This window comes from Polypterus senegalus, chromosome 18 (assembly GCF_016835505.1).
Source record: "Polypterus senegalus isolate Bchr_013 chromosome 18, ASM1683550v1, whole genome shotgun sequence".
Taxonomy (NCBI): Eukaryota; Metazoa; Chordata; class Cladistia; order Polypteriformes; family Polypteridae; genus Polypterus; species Polypterus senegalus.
Genome location: NC_053171.1, coordinates 10,762,901 through 10,775,581, shown reverse-complemented (window position 1 = coordinate 10,775,581; position 12,681 = coordinate 10,762,901). Strand labels below are relative to the sequence as shown.

Sequence of the window (12,681 nt, the reverse complement as noted above, 5' to 3'; positions counted from 1 at the left end):
CTTTCAATGTCCGTGGGCCGCCTTTCCTCCTTACTTCCGAGGGTTACCTTCTTCCACCCGACTCCGGCTCCACGACTGTAGGAAGGCGGCTCCTTTTATAATCACCCGGATGTGCTCCAGGTGCTTGTTGACGTCCTCCCGGCGGCAAATACTGGTGTGGCGGAAGTTCCGAATGAGCACCCGGCAGCACTCCGGGTGTCCCTGGAAGGTCCTTCCTCCACCCTCCCAGGTGTGGCAGAAGTGTAGATATTCTGGGCTCTATAAGGCTTGTGGCGCCCCCTGGCGGTGGCTACGGGCCCCAATAGATTTGAGCCTACACGCTCCGTCCTCGTGGTCCACACATTATCCAGGGCGGTTGCCCCCTCATGGCCCGGGGAACATATAGACTGCCTCCCAGTCCTTCCAGGCGTCCCGGCTGGGTCTGACTTCCAGCCACCTGCCACAATGGATGGATATCTCATGCCATACCTTCCTCTTTACCTGCTATGCACCAGACTTCCAGCTCAATGCCATCTATAGAAATTTTCTGATGACTTGTCCATCATAGGCTGTATTAATAATGGAGATGAGTCCAAGTACAGGAAGGCTGTGGAGGACTTTGTGTTGTGGTGCAGGGACAACAACCTGCAACTCAACATCAGCAAGTGAAAAGAGCTGGTGGTGGACTTCAGACATGCCAAGGAGCCTCTGACACCAGTCATCTTTCAGGGGGAGGACAAGGAAGTGGTGCAGAGCTACAAGTACCTGGGGGGTCCACATAACAATAAAGTGGACTGGTCTGACAACACAGTGTTGCTGGACAAGAAGGGCCTCAGCAGACTGGACTGCAGAAGGAGACTCAGGTCTTGTGATGTGTGCTGCAAACTGCTGGAAATGTTCTACCAGTCCATAGTGGCCACAGTGGTGTCCTGGGAAAGCAACCTGAGCAGAAAAGAAGCACAATGCCTGAACAAACTTATCAGGAAGGCCTGATCCATCACCAGGCAAACCCTGAACACACTAGAAGCTGTTGTGGAAAAGAGGAAGATGGGTAAATTGGGTCAGGTCAGTCAGGTGGGGAGCATGTACTGGTACAGGGCATTGCCATGCCCACCACATAAAGAAACAGCCCCCCAGGCAGACCAGTCCAGTCCCACCATTCTGCCCAGGTGTTACATGGGCATCACCTTGGCCTGGTCCAGCCATTCGGGTCCTCAACAATGAGGGTCCTGTGAACCGGATCATCCTCGGGGAATCACACCACAAGGCCGTAGTGCTGTAAACTGTCGCTCCCTCACAACGCAGGTAATGTGCCTCATTTGGGACTCCATGAGCAACACAAAGTCAGACCAGCGGCACCCAAGGAATCGCTGAAGAGACACAGGGGGTCCACTCTTCATCTCAGGTCACTGAATTGCGTCCATGTCTCATAAACAAGGAGCACCAGGACTCTAAAGTCTTGGACCTTCGTCCTTTTGCAGAGATATCCGGACCACCACACACCCCTTTCCAGTGAACTCATGACCCATCCATGGCCTCCCAATCTGTCTACTGACTTCATAGGAAGAGTCGCATGAATGTCACTGCCGAGGTCAGTAAACCTCTCGATGAGGTGGACACACTCTCCGCAGACAGACACAATGCTGATGGCCGTGCCCAGGAGGTCATTAAAGGCCTAGCTGTTGGTTTTTATCAGGACACTCACAGGCCCAGATACTCAGACCCCTCACTCAGTCTCTCGAGACCCCCGATCAGAGCCTCCAATGACTCCGCAAAGACCACAGCATTGTCAGCAAAGTCAAGATCCATGAATCTTTTTTCACCAACAGATGCCCCACATAACCCATAACCCTTCCCATCACCCAGTCCATGCAAACATTGAACAGAGTAGGAGCAGAACACACCACTGATGGACCCCCAGAATCAACTGGGAAAAACACGGAGGGTCTGCCTCCACTCTGCACAGCACTCACAGTACCAGCGTACAGACAGGCCATGATATCCAGCAACTTAGGGGGATTCCATGAAATCTCAGGCTGTCTGAGCATTTGGAAAACTTCATGAGAATGAAACTCTTTTGACTGTTAATGTTTAGAACTGATAGACGACAGAACAGGCCAGAAGAGGAACTGTTGGAATACTGAGTTACATTAGCTTTTTACAAAAAAAAAAAAATCTTTATTATATCAGCTCAATGAAACTGTCAAAACTTAAGATTGAATATGCAAAACAGTAAATAATTATACGTGTGATTATTTACAGTATTGCATTGCTAATACCGGCACTCAAAAATATGATTGTTTGTAGAACAACGAAAGAACAATTTGAACGCACCCGGCCAGTCCTGAGAGGAAACATCGCTCGGCTTTCACAGAAATGTGTGACAGAAACTGGAAACTCACCAATGCTTTTTAAATGGAAGTGTTGAAAGTTTAAAAAAATGTGTACAGTGCACCCTATACAAGACATCTGAATAAAAATTCTAGGTTTTCTTTTTGGACAAATTTCCCTGAAGAAACAGGAAACCATATGTAGCATAGGGTGCGGTGCAAGAAAAGCAAATAATAAAATATCTTTATATATATAACGCTAACGTGGCAGTCCGTTTGTCTTTCCAGGATTTTAAATCACCTGTTGCTCACAAACCGTTTGACCGATTGAGCTGCAATTTTGGTACACATATACTACGTGACGTCTACTGTCCGCTTTCGGGGTGATGATTGACTTCCAAGGTTATTCCTCTTTTTATTTTTATTTTATTTATTGTAGAATCAATTCTCGGCAGCGGCCAGCAGGGCGGGCATGCAGCGCATGCGTACGGGCGCCGTTCTCATCCCTACCTCTTCATATCCTAAATCAGTGATGGCGAACCATTTAGAAACCAAGTGCCCAAACTGCAATCCAAAACCCACTTATTTATCGCAAAGTGCCAACATGGCAATTTAACCTGAATACCACCTAAAACTGAACACCAGCATAACCAAGGAGCTGGTGGTGGATTTTAGGAGGCCCCGGCCCCTCATGGACATCGTGATCATCAGAGGTGAGTGTGTGCAGAGGGTACAGACCTATAAATACCTGGGAGTGCAGCTGGATGATAAATTGGACTGAACTGCCAATACTGATGCTCTGTCTGTCTGTCTATCTACTGAGCTTTTAGTTTAGAAAAGCAACTCATACATTAACATCTTTTGTCTTAAAAGAAAAACATAATAACGGAGCTTTCAATGATACAAACAACTTTTTGCTCGGGCGACGGCGCGCGTGCCCACTGAGAGGGCTCTGATTGCCCCCTTTGGCACGCGTGCCATAGGTTCGCCACCACTGTCCTAAATCATTCTTGAGGAAGATTGAAGACTTAAGTGCCAGCTTAAGAAGCTTAGAGAAGAAGCAAGCGCATCAACCTCTGAGCAAATGAATGCTAAACGTACAGAGAAAGAGGATGAAAACTATATGTGAAGTGTGTTCACTGCACGTTATTGTGCAGTATGCCATTACTGGTTTATATATATATATATATATATACATATGTAAAATATTTGCATATTTGGGTGCAGGGTTAATGAATAGAAAAATAAAAATATCTTGATGTGTAAAAGTTGCCCTAACGGATGTTATGTGTATCTGGAGGTTGACCACCAGGTGGCAGACTTGTTTCATTTTTTCATTCTTATGTTCTTTATTTCATTTGGAGGGTCCTCTTCAGTCGGGTTGCTGCACGGCTTCAGGGAGGATCAATTTAGTCTCACAGTGTTTCAATGATTTCAAAATAGTTTTTAATTACTTAAAAAAAAATTCACAGGATTTCTAGTTTCGCAAGAACACACGGTTTTCCTGTTGTTTGTAAAGGCAGAAGAGAAAAGCTGTTAATGACACCATTGACCGTTGTAGTATACTTTAAATTATGAATACAATGTGACCACTGGCAGGATGTGTGACGTACTGTGTGCCCCTCAGTGAGTCCCTGCAGCCTTTATGGTGGTCATGTCACGCATGTTACATACTCCCTGATGTCTTTTCTGAGAGCATTGGAAATATAAATAAATTGTCTTATTATTATTTAAATTTCAACAGATGTAATAAACAGCTGCAAGGGTTAATGAATATTTAACTGTTAAACTCACTGTAGAAAGGACAACTTTTTGTGGTACTCATTTGGAAAATGATTTAAATAGAAGAGATGGCTGTGAAGATCAATTTGTGCTCCTGGTGTTCATTGATCTGCACACCCGTCTGGACGACTGCACTCCTCCACACAGCCTTCTGTGGCCCATCAGTTTTTTTGTGCCCAGTAGACCCAAATGACCCACATGAATGTTTGCAAGGAGCAACACAAACACACACACACACACACACACACACACACACACACACACACACACTGTATGACTCCTCTTGTAGAAGACCACCTGGACCCACCACAGTCTATTATATAAAGATTGGAGTGGAGGATGCAGTTACAGTGGTGCTTGAAAGTTTGTGAACCCTTTAGAATTTTCGATATTTCTGCATAAATATGACTTAAAACATCATCAGATTTTCACTCAAGTCCTAAAAGTAGATAAAGAGAAACCAGTTAAACAAATGAGACAAAAATATAATACTCGGTCATTTAGTTACTGAGGAAAATGATCGAATATTACATATTTGTGAGTGGCAAAAGTATGTGAACATCTAGGATGATCAGTTAGTTTGAAGGTGAAATTCGAGTCGGGTGTTTTCAATCAATGGGATGCCAATCAGGTGTGAGTGGGCACCCTGTGTTATTTAACGAACAGGATCTATCAAAGTCTGCTCTTCACAACATATGTTTGTGGAAGTGTATCATGGCACGAACAAAGGAGATTTCTGAGGACCTCACAAAAAGAGTTGTTGATGCTCATCAGGCTAGAGAAGGTTACAAAACCATCTCTAAAGAGTTTGGACTCCACCAATCCACAGTCAGACAGATTGTGTACAAATGGAGGAAATTCAATACCATTGTTACCCTCCCCAGGAGTGGTCAACCAACAAAGATCACTCCAAGAGCAAGGCACACGTGTAATAGTCGGCGAGGTCACAAAGGACCCCAGGGCAACTTCTAAGCAACTGAAGGCCTCTCTCACATTAGCTAATGTTCATGTTCATGAGTCCACCATCAGGAGAACCCTGAACAACAATGGTGTGCATGGCAGGGTTGCAAGGAGAAAGCCACTGCTCTCCAAAAAAAAACATTGCTGCTCGTCTGCAGTTTGCTAAAGATCACGTGGACAGACCAGAAGGCTATTGGAAGAATGTTTTATGGACGGATGAGACCAAAATAGAACTTTTTGGTTTAAATGAAAAGCGTTATGTTTGGAGAAAGGCCAATGATTTCCGCACGTGTTCAGTCTCTCCCTGTGCATTCCCTGTGCAGCAAGAAAGAGAGAGAGAGCGTGAGAGAGAGAGACACAGACAGACAGACACACACACGCGCGAGAAAAAGACACACGCACACACACACGCGCGAGAGAGACACAGACAGACACACACACGCGCGAGAAAGAGACACACGCACACAGGTGCGCGAGAGAGACACAGGCGCACACACACGCGCGAGAAAGAGACACACACACGCGTGAGAGAGACACAGACAGACACACACACGCGCGCGAGAAAGAGACACACGCACACAGGCGTGCGAGAGAGACACAGGCGCACACACATGCGCGAGAGAGACACACACAGGCACACGCGCACACACACACGCGTGAGAGAGACACACACAGGCACACGCGCACACACACACGCGCGAGAGAGACACAGACAGACACACACACGCGTGAGAAAGAGACACACGCACACAGGCGCGCGAGAAAGAGACACACGCACACACACGCGCGAGAGAGACACACACAGGCACACGCGCACACACACACACGCGTGAGAGAGACACAGACAGACACACACACGCGCGAGAAAGAGACACACAGGCACACGCGCACACACACACGCGCGAGAGAGACACAGACAGACACACACACGCGCGAGAAAGAGACACATGTACACACACACGCGTGAGAGAGACACACGCACACACATGCGCGAGAGAGACACACGCACACACATGCGCGAGAGAGACACAGACAGACACACACACGCGCGAGAGAGACACACACACGGACACACACCAGAGAGGGTTGGCCACATAATCCACTGTAATCATGTTTTACAACAAAACAACAGAAAAATGTAAATGAAAAATGAACTGATCAACTAAAAATAGACTACGCTCACGCTTGCAACTTACAGTTCTAGTTGCCGATTGATGCGTTTTTTTTGTTTTTTTATTGCGGTGGGACATCGAAAAATACAGAATGTTGGATAAGCGAAGGCTGGATAAGCGAGACTCTACTGTACCTGGTCATTTATTTATTGAGGAAAATAATTGAATATTACATATTTGTGAGTGGTAAAAGTATGTGAACTTTTGCTTTCAGTATCTGGTGTGACCCCCCAATAACTGCAACTAAACATTTCCAGTAACTTCTGATCATTCCTGCACACCAGCTTGGAGGTATTTCAGCCCTTTCTTCCGTACAGAACAGCTTCAACTCTGAGATGTTGGTGGGTTTCCTCACATGAACTGCTCGCTTCAGGTCCTTCCACAACATTTTGATTGGATTGGACTTTGACTTGGCCATTCCAAAACATTCACTTTATTCTTCTTTCACCATTCTTTGGTAGAACGACTTCTGTGCTTAGGGTCGTTGTCTTGCTGCTTGACCCACCTTCTCTTGAGATTCAGTTCATGGACAGATGTCCTGACATTTTCCTTTAGAATTCTCTGATATAATTCAGAATTCATTGTTCCATCAATGAAGGCAAGCCGTCCTGGCCCAGATGCAGCACAACAGACCCAAACCCTGATACTACCACCACCATGTTTCACAGATGGGATGAGGTTCTTATGCTGGAATGCAGTGTTTTCCTTTCTCCAAACATAACGCTTTTCATTTAAACCAAAAAGTTCTATTTTGGTCTCATCCGTCCACAAAACATTCTTCCAATAGCCTTCTGGTTTGTCCACGTGATCTTTAGCAAACTGCAGACGAGCAGCAATGTTTTTTTTTGGAGAGCAGTGGCTTTCTCCTTGCAACCCTGCCATGCACACCATTGTTGTTCAGTGTTCTCCTGATGGTGGACTCATGAACATGAACATTAGCCAATGTGAGAGAGGCCTTCAGTTGCTTAGAAGTTACCCTGGGGTCCTTTGTGACCTCGCCGACTATTACACGTGTGCCTTGCTCTTGGAGTGATCTTTGTTGGTTGACCACTCCTGGGGAGGGTAACAATGGTCTTGAATTTCCTCCATTTGTACACAATCTGTCTGACTGTGGATTGGTGGAGTCCAAACTCTTTAGAGATGGTTTTGTAACCTTTTCCAGCCTGATGAGCATCAACAACTCTTTTTGTGAGGTCCTCAGAAATCTCCTTTGTTCGTGCCATGATACACTTCCACAAACATATGTTGTGAAGAGCAGACTTTGATAGATCCTGTTCGTTAAATAACACAGGGTGCCCACTCACACCTGATTGGCATCCCATTGATTGAAAACACCCGACTCGAATTTCACCTTCAAACTAACTGATCATCCTAGAGGTTCACATACTTTTGCCACTCACAAATATGTAATATTCGATCATTTTCCTCAATAAATAAATGACCAAGTATAATATTTTTGTCTCATTTGTTTAACTGGTTTCTCTTTATCTACTTTTAGGACTTGAGTGAAAATCTGATGATGTTTTAGGTCATATTTATGCAGAAATATAAAAAATTCTAAAGGGTTCACAAACTTTCAAGCACCACTGTATCTGTCTGCTCCATGATTCTTATTCTCACCTGGACAAAGCTGGCAGCACTGGGAGAATTCTGATTTTTGATTTTTCCAGCACCTTCAATACCATCTAGCCATCCTTGGATATCAGAGACATGCTGATGGATGAGCCTGTGTGGTCCTGATGGTGGACCATCTGTCAGACAGACCAGAGTGTGTGAGACTCAAGGACTGTGTGAGGAACGGTAGAGCAGCACAAGGAGCTGGCCTGTCTGCTCTTCTCTTCACTCTTCACACCTCTGACTAGAAATATAACAGCAGGTCACATCACTTATAGAAATTCTCAGATAATTCTGCACTTATGGAGGGTACTGATAAAAGGGGGTTAGGGTTAGGGTTAGGGGGGGCAAGACAGAGGAGAGGAGTCAGGGGGAGAACTTTGAGAATTGTCTGCAATTTAACATCAGCAAATGCAGAGAACTGCTGATTGACTTTCACCGCAAGATAGATAGATAGATAGATAGATAGATAGATAGATAGATAGATAGATAGATAGATAGATAGATAAAACTTTATTTGTTCCATATTTGTGCCAATATAATAACAATACGCTTAAATGAAGAAATTGGTAAAGATGAAGTTGTATGAAGCATTGGGACGCCACTGTCACCGTCACTGTCCTCTCCATCCCTCCCAATGCCTTCATTGAGCACACAGAGTTACGTATTTTGGATTTTGTGTCACTTCTGGTCGTCTCCATGACTCACAGGTAATTGCAGGTTAAAAGGTCGCCCGTTTCACTGTGTTCTCATCCAAGCTGTGGATAACAATCCTTGTCTTAGAGAACATTTCTTTTTCAGCCTGTACTTTTCTGACGTTTGGGTTTCGGTTTTCTTGATCTCCCATTTTTGAAGCTTTTTCTGCCTTTGGTTTGTTCTTCCGGTTGTCCTCTTAAAACGTGTCGGCTTGCTGCCATAACCCCTTGCAGTCATTCGTGCTTGTCTGATTGAGTGGGTTCTGAACTTGGATGGATTTCTATTAATGAAAGTGACAGCCTAGAGATTTGCATTTAAAATGGGAGAGAGTCGTCACGCTGATGAGCTTAAAAAAGATCTCCATGTGGATGATGTGAAAAATAAAGGTAGCAGATGCAAATAAGGTGAAGATTCTTTGGCTAAGCGTTGTGAAATAACTTACCAAAATGACAAAGAATGAGGTGGAGATATCCCTTTGAGTCCCGGGACTCAGACTGGAAGAGTAAAGACGACTCATTGACTTAGTGGTGCTGCTGGTAAAGCACACTGAGCCCACCCCACTTAATTTCCCACTGAAGTTCCAAGCTTCTTTGCCTCCCACTTCTTCCTTACTGGGTTTAAGGTGAGGCCTGCAGCGGTGGGCCTCCTCACGGTGTCGGCTATCACAGCGCCTGTGACGTAGCGTACAGAAGAACGATTGCCTGAACAGGTTAGAAGGGGGCCTGCCTGTCCTGCGGGAGCTTTGTTTTTGATCCCAGGCATGTGAAGGTGAGGTGAGATTTCATCAGGAGAAATGAGAAGAAATGAAAAGAGGTCATCCAGACTTGTTTGTGTAACACCTTTAACTCTGGGGTGTGTCTGACCTCGTGATTCTCCCCAGGAAGTGGGGTTTGCTAAGCTGGGCTGCCTATTGCCTTGTCAAACACGCCAAAGCCTTTTTTTTTGTGAAGTGAACGCCATTGCAAGGCACTTTACAACTACAGAGAGGCAATACAATCGCAGCACAGTTAGAGATTTCCTAACTATGGTCAGTTGTTTAGACTTTTGTAAGCTTGACCTAGAGGAAGACTTTATTATTATATTATATTATATTATATTATATTATATTATATTATATTATATTATATTATATTATATTATATTATCTACGTATAGCTATAAATAGAATGTCTTTCTGTCTGTTCCCATTACAATCCTACAAGCTTTGGCCAATCTGGATGACAATTTGTAAAGCTGCTCTGTTGGACGATATGGACAGGACCCTACTAGTGCCCCCTGCTGGCTCAGAGCAAGTGAAACATCCAAATTGACTGAAGTCAAACTAGCAGACAAAACTTAACATAACATAGCAGGCGGCACCACGTGTGGCTTCTTATCTACCGTCAGATAAAAAGGAGGATTGTGTGCTTTTACAGGGACGTGTGGGGTGAGGCCTCATCGAGAGTGGAAGTGCAACGCAACACAAAGGAGAATCACAGGGCTGTTGTTGAACTCCGGCTTTGCTGGCTTTTCTTCATAATTTAACTATGAACTGTTCACCTTGAACTGAAAGGACGACTCAGACATGACACCAATTGATAGTTACAACCCACCCAGGAGTTAAGTTTCCACAATTCTGGATTCCAGCCCGACCAAAAAGCAACAAATTCTCATTTCTCAAAATCATAGACATTGATAGAGTGACAGTGTGGACGATAGATGGGTCAGCCAGCAATAACAACAGGGTCACCATTTCAAAAACACATAAAGCATTGCTTTCTTTGCTTAATACATTCTTCAAATGGACTCTGGGTACTTCAACCAATATAGAAATATTAATAGACTGGCTCACACGTGTGCCTCGGGAAGAACTTGAGGGGCTTGGATAAGTACATTACTCCCCCAGAACACACAAGGGCATTATGTGAATTTCCCCTTGGGATTAATAAAGTATCTATCTATCTATCTATCTATCTATCTATCTATCTATCTATCTATCTATCTATCTATCTATCTATCTATCTATCTATCTATCTATCTATCTATATTATATAGTACCTTTCATATCTATCTATCTATCTATCTATCTATCTATCTATCTATCTATCTATCTATCTATCTATCTATCTATCTATATTATATAGTGCCTTTCATATCTATCTATCTATCTATCTATCTATCTATCTATCTATCTATCTATCTATCTATCTATCTATCTTATATAGTACCTTTCATATCTATCTATCTATCTATCTATCTATCTATCTATCTATCTATCTATCTATCTATCTATCTATCTATATTATATAGTACCTTTATCTATCTATCTATCTATCTATCTATCTATCTATCTATCTATCTATCTATCTATCTATCTATCTATCTATCTATCTATCTATATTATATAGTGCCTTTCATATCTATCTATCTATCTATCTATCTATCTATCTATCTATCTATCTATCTATCTATCTATCTATCTATATTATATAGTACCTTTCATATCTATCTATCTATCTATCTATCTATCTATCTATCTATCTATCTATCTATATTATATAGTGCCTTCATATCTATCTATCTATCTATCTATCTATATCTATCTATCTATCTATCTATATCTATCTATCTATCTATCTATCTATCTATCTATCTATCTATCTATCTATCTATCTATCTATCTATCTATCTATCTAAGCAATAACAATTTCTCTCCTCCTTTCCCCTCTGCAGAAAGAGAGATTGATGTGCCTTCAGCCATGATGTCATTTCCGGGGTCTCTCCACCTGGACCTGCCTCCCAGAAACCATCAAAAATGGAAACATAGCCTTCTTGGACAGACAAATGAAAATGACAAGAAGTCTCAACAACTTCCATGTAACGTGTTTCTTCTATGCCTTTGAATGCAAAGGGCCTGCCTTCAAGGGGCCCCAGACCCTTTATGATTGCTTTGTCTTTACTATATATATATATATATATATATATATATATATATATATATATATATATATATTTATATAAACTGTCACATGTGTGCGAAAAGGGGGCAGCCAACAGCCCCGACGCTGCGGGAAAATAACAATCAAGGGGAATGGACATGGAATGCTTATGCCTGTCTTTCTTATTCTCCAGAACAAAAGAAGATGACTAAACGTAATTTTTTGAACTTGACCACAGTTACACGCATCCACAATAAGCAATCCACTTCTGGCTTCCGAAGATACAACGCCACTGGATGACTTCATTTCCAGTCCACTCCTGATGACCTCACTTCTGCCTTCCTTCTGTGTCATCATCTCCAGTACTTTTTTCTCCATTGCAAATGCCATTCTCTGTCCATCTGATATAAAAGTCCCCCTGGTTCACTCAGTCAGTGTCTACTGAAGTCTGTTATGTACTTGTTTTATGGTGCAGAAGACGAATCAAGTGACCTACAGTTTATGGGACAGCATCCCAAACCTTTATGTGAGTCTTTTGTGCTTTCTGTCTTTCACAATATATATACTGTATATATATATACAAACTATGGAAGGACCTGGGGAAAGAGGATTGCCAGGACAGTTCCTTGCCCAGGCCAATACAGGGCAGACCCTTTGGTTTTCAATGGGGCCACTGGTTATGAGCATGGAGGCTCAACCCTGTTAGAACCCGTGGCCACTGCCAGGGGGCATGTGGACCTTTCCAGGGCTTTATTTGGTCACACTTCTGCCACACCCGAAAGTGTAGCCGGAAGAAGCTCGTTAGGCACCTGGAGTCCATCCAGGCGCCTTATAAAAAGTAGCTGCCTCACTCTATGAGTGGCGAGAGTCGGGAGGAGAGGACAAAGCTTGAAGAGGAGTGGAGGAAGAAGGACTGACGGCAGAAGTGACTGAATGGTGTTGTGTTGTGCACACTGGTGAAAAACTGTAAATAAATGTGTGGAGTGTGGCAAAACTTGTCTGTTGCCTGTCTGTGTCTGGGTTAGGATGGCAGTATGCCCCCTAGTGGCTCACAATATACGAAGTATATATACAGTATATATATATATATATATATATATATATATATATATATATATATATATAAAATAAATAACTCGACCTCCAATCGTTTTCAAGAGCTGGGAAAATTGCTCAGGTCAAAATGGAAATGAACAATGAGTTCAAAATAAAACATTCGACACAGACATC

At 43.2% G+C, this 12,681-nt stretch overlaps 1 long non-coding RNA gene across 1 annotated transcript; it reads left to right on the top strand.

Moving 5' to 3' along the window:
• The first annotated feature begins 2,981 nt into the window (after positions 1-2,981).
• On the top strand, positions 2,982-11,881 carry LOC120518760. Its single transcript, XR_005631292.1, has 3 exons — positions 2,982-3,022; positions 11,246-11,389; positions 11,645-11,881. It is a non-coding gene; the product is annotated as an uncharacterized LOC120518760 (long non-coding RNA).
• Positions 11,882-12,681: the final 800 nt, after the last annotated feature.